This window comes from Urocampus carinirostris, chromosome 6 (assembly GCF_059441175.1).
Source record: "Urocampus carinirostris isolate Australia breed hairy pipefish chromosome 6, RoL_Ucar_1.0, whole genome shotgun sequence".
NCBI lineage: Eukaryota > Metazoa > Chordata > Actinopteri > Syngnathiformes > Syngnathidae > Urocampus > Urocampus carinirostris.
In genome coordinates this window covers 12444885-12457085 of record NC_142354.1, presented here as the reverse complement: position 1 = coordinate 12457085, position 12201 = coordinate 12444885, and the positions used below count along the sequence as shown (strand labels likewise).

At 41.2% G+C, this 12201-nt stretch overlaps 1 protein-coding gene across 2 annotated transcripts in view; it reads right to left on the bottom strand.

The window, feature by feature from the left end:
- The window catches only part of plxna1b (plexin A1b), a 321328-nt gene that overhangs the window by 119773 nt on the left and 189354 nt on the right, over window positions 1-12201 (bottom strand). The window lies entirely within an intron of this gene.

Below are 12201 nucleotides of genomic sequence, written 5' to 3'. Positions count from 1 at the left end.
GTTAGACTTCAGGCTGTTTTGTCAGAGTCAATCATCAAAGTTGACCTGCCGTCGTGTACAGCGTGCGTTCCTTTTTTGACTTTCATTTTAGGTATGTGATCATGACTTTTCCTCTCGTGCTTTTCGCTGCGTGCGGGCTCTCGAAGGCTTCCAGTTTTGTTTGGTCTAAGTTAGCCAAGTTAGCAGTCCGCTGGCTGGCCAGCCTGCCGTGCTCATTGTTTTTATTCTTCCGACTGGGTTTGTGTTTGTTGCCGTGGTAGTGTTTTGTAGTTGGGTCGCGGTTATCCTGGCTGCTCACTGCATGTTTTTGGGCAGCCAGCCTCTTGTTTTTTTTTTCTGCTGATCGGTCCCAGTGTGTCCTTGATGGTAGCCGGCTAGCCTGCCGCGTCCGGGCGGGTCAGCCCCTGCTAGCTCCGTCTGTGTTATTTTTGGCTGCTTGACATTAGTTGTACTGTTGCTGCACCCATGTGCGAGATAACAGCTAGCCATTATCCACAAAAAACTACCAAAACCTGGCTTAAAATAATCGAAACCTTTTCAAATAGTTAACGTGTAAACCTATGGGGTGACTGGCTTGCTGGGGTGCTGGTGTGCTTCTCATGAGGTCATAGCTCAGGAAGTCAAAGACAAGACGGACTGTCTTCAAAATGTATTATCTTGGAAAATAATTGGAATATACCGATGATATATTTAAACATTATGCAAAAAACATGTACTTTTTCTCACATTTTTTATGTTTTAAAATTTGGCAATCCCTTTAATCACAAAAAGTCTTTAAACGCTGCCCAAAAATACCAAGACCTGGCCTCCTAAGCAATATTTGCAGGTGTTCCAAAGTCCAATAGAACCCAGCATAATAAAAACAGATGTATAAATAAGGATTCTTTTTCTAAAAATATTTTTTAATCAAAGAAGTAGTGTCGGCTGATTTAATATTATAGCATGGCGTCAAGTGATTCATTATCTGTTTTTTTTACCTTTAGGGCCAATAACTGATGGCAAAATTGTTATCATTTCAAAAACTATATGGCGATTAATTATCATGTATCTAGTAATGATAACCACACAACTGAAAAATGTACCTAAGGTATCGCTATCCAGATGCCCTCCCAGCAAAGATCTTCCTGCACCCTACCTCAAATTTTTGGTAGCCCACTGTCAGCTTTTAAATAATACATGCATCATAAATAATGTGCGGCAGAAATGTATCAAGCGCTGCAAAGGATAAGCAGTTTGACAGCGATGCTATAAATAGCCAGAAAGGAAAAGGGAACGGAGACACCTGCATGCCTGAAAGACATTATGAAGACATGCAAAAGCAAAGGATGACATCCAGGGACAAAAACAAATGTATTTAATCCCCGTGCATCATCCTCTGTGAAAAAAAAATTCCAGTAACACATGTGGGGGAGTAGGCCAAATTTGGCTGCAGGAACATGCGCGGCTTGCCAGCCAAAAGACTGTGCAAGAGTTAAACTGTGGCCAGCTAAGGTCCAATGAAGATCCATCTGGCAGGGTGAGTAAGCCTCCACTTCCCAATGTCTTGAACCTCCTCGCTTTCTTTTTCTCTCTGACCACATGTAGCATTGAAAAAATACATTACGTGACCGTTTTCAAGTTATTTTTCCCCCTCCCTATGTCATTGTTTTATATCCATCTGGGTCCAATTATGCCTCCTAAGTCAGTCTTAACATGCATGTGCCGGTTTGCACTGCGTGGGGTGACATTTTTGTTCACTTCCTCGTTCGTTATTCAGCAGTTTATTGGCTTCTTTGTTCGAATTCCTTTGAATACTGCAATTAACCTTTAAATATTTCAAACACATTAATGTGAGATGGAATAAATTGCCCTACATAAGAAGTTTGCATGCAAGGAAATTCAACACTCCCCAGAAAAAAACAGAAAAAAACAAACAAACAAACAAATAAATAAATAAATTGGTAAAGAGATAGTTGCACCACTTTAGGGGATTTCAACAAACGTATTGTTATTGTTTTGGATTGCCAGAAAAAACAAGATAATGTTGATTATTATTGGGTTGTCTCTTAAAGACGACCAACTAAATAGGGTCATTTTAAAATGCAAATTTCGGATCCTTCTATCCAAATTAGCCCCACAAATGATTTGGCTTTTATGCCCCCAAAACTGGGACAATTGTTAGAAGCAAATGTAAAACATTTGCCGATTCTGGCTTATATTGTACAAAAAAACAGGTAAAAAAAAAAGCCATTTTCTGTCATGATTACTCATTACACTCACTTGTGCCCGCTTGTTTGGTGCCAGTTGCTGCTGGTTACCTGTCCTACTTAAGCTCAGACCTTCCACTCACTCACCTGTTGTCAGTCCGTCAGCGAACCTCTGCTTTCACAAGGCAAGCATTTTTTTACTCTGACTGCCGTCGGTCCCGTTTGTCACCTGTTCTCCACTCGTCCGTTCTTGATTTTTCCCATTTGTTTCCTGCTACGACCCATTTTTTATTTTTATCCCAACCACGTTTTGATCTCCCGTCCCGGCTAACGACCTGTTTTTTTACCCCGACCACGTTTTGATCTCCCGTCCCGGATAACGACCTGTTTTTTTTGTCTAACTACGCTACGATCTCCCGCTCCGGAAGATCCACTTCCGCATTTGGAACACACTCAGATCCCGTGAGCGGTTTGCTTCCTGCGTCCAGCGGGGACCGGATCCCTGGCGCTGCCTTTCCTCTATATTTCAATAAACTTGTGAGTAACGTTACGCATCTGGGTTTTACTCCTGTTCTGGTCGTGACATTTTCTTTAACCAACCCAGATAAGATAGGTCACTTTTATTTAATCTACACAAAATGTTGTTTAAAACAATACTTAAATAAACCACAACAACATTCAGTTTTGCCTCTGTTGTATTTTTAAATACGCACACTTGTATGCTTGTCTGTATTGTTGTAACGCAGCCGCAAGCAGAAGTTGCGATCGTGAGAGTGACAGATCATAACCACGAGACTACCAATGATAAGGATGACAATGGAAAAGGCATTCAACTTTGTCATTTGTATTTAAGGTGCCAGAGACAAATGTTAGATCATGGAAGAAACCGAAAGACACAAAACTGTCAAGGTTGCCATGGCGCCCAATTGGCCCCCGCCGTGTGGCGCCAGGTTCTGTCAAGGTTGCCATGGCGCCCAATTGGCCCCGCCCGTGGGTGCCAGCAGCAGCTTGTTGAAAGATTGGCTCCTTGTCAGTATTTAAACTCTGTCATGTTCAGTCCACTTGAGTCAGTCCATCTGCTAATCTCCATTTTTACACGGCAAGCCCTTTTTCGCCTGTCCTGTGTTTCTGCTCGCGTTTTCCTCTCACTACGATCCCTTTAAAGCTAGACCACGTCTGCTCTCCCGTCCCGAATTACGACCTGTTTCGATCTCGACCTCGTCTGTTCTCCCGCCCCGAATAACAATCCGTTTTTTGATCTCGACCACGTCTACTCTCCTCTCCTGGCTTTTGACTTTTTCCTTTCCCGACACCGCCATCGCTTGCCACGTAAGTCCCACTTCCGCGTCTGAGCAACCTACTCCCCGCGACCAATGATCTCCCGTGTGTGCGCTCCATTCCCTTCTACCCAATAAAACTGTGAGAAACGTTAAGCGAGTGGGTCCTGTCTTCGTTCTGGTCCAGACACAAAACATCCCCAGCAGAAATGTTGAAAAACGTAGCGCATGGAGAATGGGAGGACACAAAGAAGGAAAATTGACATTCTATGAGGGGAGAAAAAGCAAACAATGCCTGGGCATCGTTCCTGAACCCGCATGGACCGCGCAACCCTGAACTGCAACAGTGCTGTGCCGTGATAAAAAAGCAGCGCATCTGCAAGCATACATACTCAAGTGGCCTTGGTTTCTAACATGCATGTGTTCAGTAAAGCCAGTGTGGCAGAATGTCACCGTCTGGGGCCTTCACACCTCTCTCATAAATAGCCCTGTCAGCTAAGCTGCAGCGTGTGTTTGGGACAGTTAAAACGTACTCCTGCGCTTGTTTAGGAATGTGAGGGTAGCCTCCAAGCTAAAAGCGTCTGCGCTTATTTCAGGGTGTGAAGGACTAGAAAAACAAAAAAATCCAAACATGCACCGGTGTTTTATTCCCAACGTAGACTGCATGGAGCCTGGACTCGTGTAGTGACAAGGAGCAATGAGTCATACGTTAACATTACTCCGGCGTAATTGGCAACAGATCGGAGCGCTTTAGAGGAGTTTTTCGGAATCGTTTGAGAGACGGCTGAGCTTCTGGTGTGCGGTGGATGTCGACTTCAACGGAGCGCGCTGAACCGTTTAACCTACGCAATTTACGGGTGACGTTACATTTGGAAGAGTCAACAGATGGGACAGGAAAGTTGCCAGAATTGGACGGGCTTGCAGAGAGGACCCCAAATAAATGTTTTTAAAAAGTCTGCTGTGCGTAGGATTCAATACAAAATAAAAAATAAAGCCCTTTGGTCCCAAAAAATGAAATAATATAAAATCAATTTAAAAAAATAAAATAAAGCCACAGTGTGTAATATTTGACCACTAGATGGCACTGTGAACAAGGGCCAGTGCCAAAGTGCCACAAGGCCCAGCATGGTGGCTTGGAACTCGACAAAAATGGCGGACACCCAAGTGGGGATTCCACTGAGTAAAAGAAATACACCTTTCTTCACCTATTATTCTTTATAAAAATGAATATTGATATGATAGTTCATGTATTTTTACCTAGTATTTTTTTGTACTGAATGGACGTTTTGTGTACCACTAGGAGGCACTAAATATTCAACCATGTACCTTTACAACTATTTTCTAACTTTTTTTTTTCCCCAGTTCATAACTTCCGTTACTCGTATATATGACATTGTGAGTTAGGTCTCTAAGATGCCTGTCTGCTATTGGTTTGCGTCAAAACCTTATGAAGATTCCATTATGCTATTGGCTAAACTCCCTCCCACGATGCTATTTACCTCTTTTTTTTTTTCAAATATCGATTAACAACCTTTAATTTGTTTAGCTTTTGGCCCCAAGACTTGCTAAAGGGAGAAGAAAAAATGATAACCATGGAAACAAAGCTTGCAATTATCAAGACATACGAAGAAGGCACAAAACCGTTCTCTTACTAAGAATTATGACCGTAACCAATTGACAATCGGGACAATTCATAAGAATAAGACCGTGATTAAAGCACCCATTGGGGCTGTGTTAAAGAAAATGTGAGCCCTATACTAGCAGCAGCGCCAGGGCAACCATACTGTGGAGTAGTGCCAGATTGCAACACAGATGTGTCTTTTTCTGTTCATTTAATTGGTGGATTCTGCGGTAATGAACTAGTTTGCATTCGCTTATCACCATTTCTAGAAGATTAAAGGAAACTTCAGCGACCTGGCATTGACTCTAATGAGACGGAAAGAGATGTGTACTATTTTTGATGGATACCTTTTAGTGCGGTTTAATCTAACGTTTAAATTGAGGACTTGATTTGTATGTGAAAAAGTTGAAATCTCATGAGTACATTGTAAAAACAGAATGAAGCACCGTCAAACCTCCCGTTTTGGTCCTGTTATGTACTAAACGAATAGTGATGGGAAAAACATGGACTCATTTTTCTTGAAGGGCGCCATAAATGCACGACTTTTGTTTACAAAGGTACCATATGTCAAGAGAAGTCATGTCATTTTTATTTTTATAGCCCTCAATCACAAAGACACTATTTTAATTATGTGCCCGCACTGTTTATTTTCGTGTTGTACTGTCTACTTGTGGGTCTTAGTGTAGTGTGTCCTTTTTAAAAAAAAAAAAAATTCTAGACACTAAGGGCTAAGAGAAACGTAATTTACATTTACTGTTTATGCAGCAACATTAAAAATTAAACAGACTGTGAATAAATGTTTTCAGACAACACTGCGGGTGTTTTGTATTTTGAGCGCATGCATCGTAGAAAAGAGCAGCTAGCCGTTTTCCTCTGTGCCGCCACGTAATAAAATAAGATAAAGCCACAGTGTTTAAAATATAGCAGCTTGTAGTCCGGAATTTACGGTAATCATATATCGGTATTTTGGAAGTAATTACTACTTCCATCCATCCATTATCTGCACTGCTTTTCCTCAGTAGGGTCGCGGGGGTGCTGGAGCCCATCCCAGCTATCCTCGGGTAGTGGGCAGGGGACACCCTGAACCGGTTGCCAGCCAGTCGCGAGGAAAAGATAGACAAATTGCTCACTCATTCACACCTAGGAACAATTTGGACCGGCCATTTAACCTGATATGCATGTTTTTGGAATGTGGGAGGAAACCAGAGACCCCGGAGGAAACCCATGCAAGCACGGGAAGAACATGCAAACTCCACACAGGAAGGTTCGATCGCATGACCTCAGTACTGTGCCGCACATGCGCTAACCACTCCGCCGCCGTGCTGCCTGTAATTAGTACTTAGTATATACAATTTTGTTATTAAAATATTTTTATCTGGAGTCCTGGGGGTTCGGAAGGCATTAGCCGATTAGCATCTCTATCCCCCACTATACGACAATTTCGCCTTACGGAACTTGTTCATTTTAAGTCCCGGGGTTGTACTTGTCAGGGACCAGAAACGGAGACAGGACCCACTTGCGTTCGTTTCTCTCAGTTTTATTTAGGAGGAGGAAAAGGCTTGCACCCACGATCCGGTGATCGTCGGTCACGGGTATCAGATTGCTCGGAACGCGGTAGTGGCACTTCCGTGGTGAGCGAAGGCAGTGTTGAGAGCGGGGAAAAACAGATCGATGGGCGGGACGGGGGAGCAAAAACGTTGTCGAGTTCAGAAAAGGGGTCGGAGCCGGGAATCAAACAGGAATCAGGACAAGAGAAAGTCAGGGTCGAAAAGGCTTGCCTAGGGTGAGCTGAGGTTTGCAGACGGACTGACAACGGTTGACAGGAAGACGGGGATTTGAAATGAGAAAAGCAGCCAATCAGCGTCTGAGGCAGTTGGCGCCAAAGGAGCAGACTCAGGTGCCTCGCATCAGTAATCATGACAGTAGTGTTTTAGCGTCACTCGTATTGTCTAAAAAACTATTTTACCCGAAATTAAGAGCGTTCCACATTTTGCATTTAAAATCCAGCTCAGTACATGTGGTATTCCCCCCAGGATATAAAGAAGCCCGGCCTCGTTTGCCGGTGCAAAACCGCAGTGCGATTTTGCAGCACAACCGAGGCTCGTCTTAACAGGGCAGAGTGCATATTGCTAATACTGAGCTTGCCGCACGCTCATCAAGGCTGCCGGAATGCCAGAAGGTGAAGGAGAAAGAAAAGAATAAGAAGAAATGATATCAAAGCGTTGAGAAAAAAATAAGACGCCCCACCCTTCTTTCCCTTTCTTCCCCCCTCCAAAGAAAAGCAAAGCTTCACTCGTGTAATTTTACACCTGGTTGCTTCCTAATTCCGCAATTTGCTTGTTGTGTCAGCAGGGGCATTGCTGATTCCTGCATATTTGATTTGAGAATCACCTCGTTATGTTCATTTCAGCCTCAGCTTCCCTCCATTCATTACCGTTTTCGTTATACCTGCATTCGCTTTTGCCAAATTGAATAAAAATACCGGTCTTTTCCCTTGTAGTTCAAAAAGCAAAACATGGCATACTGAAATTGCCTGCAACTTCGCGGATAAGATGTTGTGTGCACAAATGACAGAAAGGGGAGGGCTTTGGAATTGATGTTACCATGGAAACACATCGTGAGAGCTATGGGGTAACTAGCAAATGGAAAAGGAATTCACTTCCTTGACTAAAGGTGCAAAAACTGAATCAACATCTCACAGGTTACCCAAATAATGGGCACCCATTTTTTTCTTACTAATATTGTAAAAATATAGATACATTTGATTAAAAGACCCAAAATTATCAGAACCCCTACTTCCACAGAGCAAATACTTACTGATTTCTATTCCTTATCATTAAATACCAATTATCTATATGTTGACTACATATACTGATTTTATTTATTACTTTCTTAATCAACATCATTCATATTTTATTCATTGTATTTGAAAGAAAAATATTTAAATCACAAAAAATGGCAATTATTTCAGAACACCTTTCAAGTACTTTTGTTTTAATTCTTACTAAAATAATCATTATTTAAAACAAATTGTGTGAATTTTCTGAAGTGAAATAATTCCCCTTGTTATTAAAAATACATTGAAAAAATGACACCATTGAATTGACATTTGTAAAAACAAAATAATTTCACTTATTATTACAAACTTATTTAAAAATAGCTCCGTTAAGACTTTGCGAGTCAGCGATACAATGTGTTTTTGTACTGTATGTATTTACTAGTAATGATCAAGTTAGAAGCAAAAACATAACAACCAAGGAAATGGAGCTTTTCATTATACAATATAAAAAGGCACAAGAATTGCTACACTCACTAAAATATATTGCTGTAGCCAAACAATGATGTGTATTCATTTTAAAAACAAAGAGTTGATTAAAGACATTTTATAAATGACAATTCTCAGAAATAAAACATTTAAAATTAGTTTCATTTTTAATACTACGTCGCCGACTCCCCACCGTCTGCATTCACCGCCACTCTGTTGGACCAGCTCGGATCACGTCGCACCAAAGGTATATAAAATTACATTTTGCCTATAAATTTACAGTATACTTATTTAGAATGTTTTTTTAATGTAATGCACATATATTACTCATAGGTAGCACTTAAAATGTTATTTGAATGGCTAATCACTAGAGGTTGGCCGGTTATTCAGCAAGACGAGTACCAGCACTGACATTTGGGAATATGACAGATATTGGCAGCTCAGATGCAGCAGAGCTTTTCTCTCTCCCTCGCTCAGACGCTAAATACCCCCCCCCCCCTTCAAATTGGATGAGCGACAAGAAGCAAGAGCAAGAGAAATAGCATTAGAGAGGCGTAAACAGCAGCAGCTCTGCTAAATCCTGAGTCCCGACATGCCAGTAAATCAAGACCGCTGATAATATTGAGATTTTAAAAAGCGTGTAATTAAGAAAAAGCGAAAAAAGTGTTGTTAACTTGTTTGAGGGAAGCACGTTCAGGTGGAGACTGATATTTTAGCTATTATCATAACATTAGTTGGTCAATGAAGCATGTGTGTTTGTGGTTGAGGAAGAAAGCATGCTCATGTAGAAGTTCGAGTGATTAGCTATTACCATAACATTATTTCGTCAATATGTCTCTAAAACTATAAAACTAGATTTGTGAGCTCTTGAAATTTTTGTAAAAGATTAGTCTAGTTAGTTGTGTTGAAATTCTAGTTTATTTAATATAAGGGTTTCAAAGAGCTATTGAATTTATTTGAATTCATAACAAGTATGCTTTGTTTATTTCTGCATTATGAAATAAATTATATGCCAACTTTTAAGCTTTTAGAGCAAATACATATCGGCTTAAAATATCGACCATTAGCCTCCGCTTAATACTAATAATCAGTAACAGCCCTCAAAAACAGTCGATTCGTAGTAATCACCAGAAGTTTCTACCCCCTGCTATTTGGCAATGTCACTTGCTGATCCCCACCTCAGAACCGCTTCATGTCGTATCCCGGTGATCTACTTTATGTGGTAAAATTTAAAACAAGTGGGCGAGACCCCTTTTTGTTGCTGGATATAAAGCGAGAGACGAGCTACTGGTGGAATGACAAGCGGTCATTCCCCTCCTCCACAAAAACAGGCCAGAAGACAGTACGGAAGGTAAAGGAGAGGTGAGGGATGAAGGAGGGGTGAACGAGGCTGAGGGAGAGAGAGCGAGAGAGAAGAAGTGCTGTACTCAGATAGAGAGAAGGGATAAGTCTCGCCTACAGGAAGGAGAGTACCAGTCGGGCCACAGAGAGTGCAACTAATGGATGTGGCAGCTCGCAAAAGGATGATGGATGAGTGCACGTGTGTGTGCTTGGTCGTCACTGTCACCCTGTTTACACTTTAGCAAGAGACACCGAGCACAGTTTTCGTCTATGTGAGAAAAATGATGGATTTTCCGGCGGAAGATGTGACCGCTGATTTCCCGGGCCGATGAGGCGATCGGAAAAGGTCCCACATGCCGTGCTCTGTCACGTCCCTTTGTTTCCAGGGTTCGTATACCTTCTTCATGGTCAAATTCAAGCACTTTTTAAGGACTTTCAAAGCCTCTATTTTCCGATGTTTCCAGGACCGTTTAAAGAAGAAATCCAGCACCGATTAAAAGACATAAACCTTAGTTTTCAAACCCTAACTTACTGACCAAACCTTGCCTCTCAACCCTAGCCCTACACCTAACCCTAACAGTAACATTAGCCCCAACCCTATTTCAGACCCCAAATTCAGTAAAATACCCTAATAAAGAGCCTATACCTTAGTTTACTCTAACCCCAATCCAATTTGGAACCATAAAATAAGATTTAAAACTCTTATTTGAACCACAAACTCTAGCTCCTAACTAAAGCCCTACACCTAGCCCAAACTCTATTTCAAACCCTAAATTCAGTTTAATACCCTAAAAAGGATCCCAAAACTTAGTTTCAAACTCTAGCGCCAATCCTATTTTGGAACCATTAAAAAGTTTTTCAAACTTATTTAAAGCCCAAACCCTAGCTCCTAACCCTAGCCCTACACCTAACACTAGTCCAAACCCTACTTCAGACCCAAAATTTCGTTTAATACTCCATTAGAGCCTATACCTTAGTTTTTAACTCTAACCCCAATCCAATTTGGAACCATAAAATAGGTTTTAAAACTCTTATTTGAACCACAAACTCTAGCTCCTACACCTAGCACCAGCCCCAACTCTATTTCAAACCCTAGATTTAGTTTAATACCCTAAAAAGGAGCCCTAACCTTGGTTTCCAACTCTAGCGCCAATCCTATTTTGGAACCATTAAATAGGTTTTGAAATTGGTATTTGAACATACAACCTAAGAAACGTGGCAACAATTTCAACCATTTACAAGCACTTCATCTAAAATTCAAGCATGTTTCAAACCTTGAAATCACAACATTGCAATTAAAGCATTTTTAAGGATTTCAAGCAAGCATACAACCCCGGTTTCTAGGTGGCTCTTCTACTGAATCTTGATGGCTTTTATGCCTATTTGTTCCTTATACTTTGTTTACGTTTATGCTACTTGCTATTTCAAACCAGAGTTAAGCTCTTAAGCCCAAGCCCATTCCCTTGTCATCTGTGATCTTTTTTCACCATTTCTTTCTCTCGCCACTTATGTTAGCCACTTGTCTTTATGCTATGGTTCACTGCTAGCTACTATTGTTATTGTTAGCGGCTCTGTGTCAAGTCTAATGAGCTGCAGAGACCAACATTTCAAAACATGATCTACATCAACAAGAGGGCAAGGAAAAACTCAAAAAACCTCAGCATGAGGAAAATTATGAAGTCATTTAAATAAAGCTTGCATTTTTAATCTTTTGTCACTCACTTTCCACAGCTGGTCATGTAATGAAACATCACTGAGTTCAGTGATTCAGGCATCTTTCACTTGTCCCCACTGTTTCCTTCTCTAGCCACCCATGATTGTCACTTGGCCGCAGGCTATGGTTCGCCATTGGCTGCCGTTGTTGTTTGCTGCTCCCACTTGTCCTTTATTGTAACTTGCCTTTAACAGCTGGTAATGCAAGGGAACTAGCTGGGTTCTGAGATTCAGGCATCTTCCACTAGTGGAAGCACTAGCCGCTATTGATATTATTAGCTGCTACTACTTCATATTTCATCTTCACTCGCCTTTCACACCTGGTTATGAATGCGATGGTCAGAGTCCTGCATTCAGGCATCTTCCACTTTATTTCCTCAGTTTCCTTCTCTAGCCACTTATATTAAACACTTGGCTGCAGGTTATGGCTCATCGCTAGCAGCTACTTCTCAGTGTCAAACCAACCTCACTGAAATGTCTAAACATCTTAAAAACTAGCTTCTTTTTAGCTTATTTTGTAAGCATGAAAAGTGTTACATGAATAAATTGGCACCTCAAGTGTGCTGATGCTAACGATTCTGTTTTACAAAGTCTGCCTAAGCGGTTATTCCACGCGATGGCTATTAGCTTTTATGTTAATGCAACATTCGGTTATGTAAAAACCAAAGTAGTATTTCCATCGCCATTTATTCATCTCCGGCTGCTCGCATCTTTATAGGCTACAGCAGAATTATTACTGCACTGAACAGAAGCTGTTGTTTAGCACTTGCAAAAAGAAACATAAAGCAAAATCCAAAG